Below are 1395 nucleotides of genomic sequence, written 5' to 3'. Positions count from 1 at the left end.
TAATTTAAAACTTTAAAACTTTAGTCTTTTTTGATAAATTCAATATATATATATATATATATATATATATATATATATATATATATATATATATATCTACACACACACACAAAATTCATGTACTCCATCTATTATTATAACTACACAAAGTTCCATGGTAATGATATGTTAGTCCATGCATGCAACATCCAATAAGATATAAATATATAAGTACCTTAACTTGCAGATTTGATAATTTGTAAATAAAAATAAATAAATCCATTCTCATTACATTTATAAAAAATAATGTAACATTAATAGAATATAACATCAAATCCACATCATGAATTTAAAAGTCAATTAAAACATTGTCATATTCACAAGTCCAAATTCATGTATTTGTTTTCAAAATTTGTTCAACTACAAATTTTTCTTTTCTACAAAATGGATCTTCATTCCCAACATACATAATGAAAAGTCATGCCCATAGAGATGACATAATGGAAAAATAGCATCATCGTTGATCTAGAAAATTGGTCTACAAGTCACTTTTAGCACTCCCAAGTGCATTTCCAAATTGAAATTGCTACAAAAATTACATTATAGAAAATATCATGGGTATCCTTACTTTGGCTATGAACCCAATAATCATCGTTACTCTTTTCATGAGGCACACAATCTTCATTTGAGATTTGGTTAGCTCTACACTTGAATGAATTCAATTGTTCCTCAATTTTTCTGCGTCGTACAAAACCAGCTTCTTTTAAATGTTGCATACACAATCTTCATTTGAGATTGTTCATCAATTCAATTGTTCATCAATTTTTCTGGGTCGTACAAAACCAACTTCTTTTAAATGTTGCATATGATTGTAATATAATACCACTTTTGTTAACAACACATAAATTAACCAATCAACCCATCTATGGCATGCATTGTTCTTTTCACTTAGGTACCTTTCCTTCGTATGCCAATGGTAATATTCAATTGCATTGTTTGTATCTTGATTGGAGTGAAAAATTTATGTACGCTTTTGCTCACATATCTGTAGAAAGAAATTTATTAGTTATGCATTAACAACAATACATATGACATGAAAAATAGAGTCATTAAAGCCCCTTACAAGAAACTTGCATATTTTGTTGTTAACTAACCAAGTGGTTTTAAAATACTCCAAAAACTCTTTATGTTCATTGAATTCTTAAAATAACTTTTCAACTTTCTTAAAAATTCATTATCTTGACATGTGCACATAATTTCTCTTAAAGCACAAAAAATGTGGATTGGGTTTTCCCTTACTTGGACTTTATTTCAAGTAATATCCTACCTACAGAGCATTCCTGGCTGAATTAATTGGTTGGCAACACTCAATAAACAAAGGTAGGGTGAAAGGCAAGTAGGCATAAGGTCGATGGT

At 28.6% G+C, this 1395-nt stretch overlaps 1 long non-coding RNA gene across 1 annotated transcript; it reads right to left on the bottom strand.

The window, feature by feature from the left end:
- Positions 1-480: 480 nt before the first annotated feature.
- LOC149253284 (uncharacterized) lies at positions 481-1025 on the bottom strand. The gene is made up of 2 exons (XR_016266183.1): positions 936-1025; positions 481-806 (listed from the first exon to the last, which is right to left on the bottom strand). It is a non-coding gene; the product is annotated as an uncharacterized LOC149253284 (long non-coding RNA).
- Between the last annotated feature and the right edge of the window lie 370 nt (positions 1026-1395).

This window comes from Pinus tabuliformis, chromosome 7 (assembly GCF_031772625.1).
Source record: "Pinus tabuliformis cultivar Carrire ecotype Pingquan chromosome 7, CPIR1, whole genome shotgun sequence".
NCBI lineage: Eukaryota > Viridiplantae > Streptophyta > Pinopsida > Pinales > Pinaceae > Pinus > Pinus tabuliformis.
The sequence above is the reverse complement of the archived record's forward strand: the minus strand, read 5'-3'. Positions and strand labels throughout refer to the sequence as shown.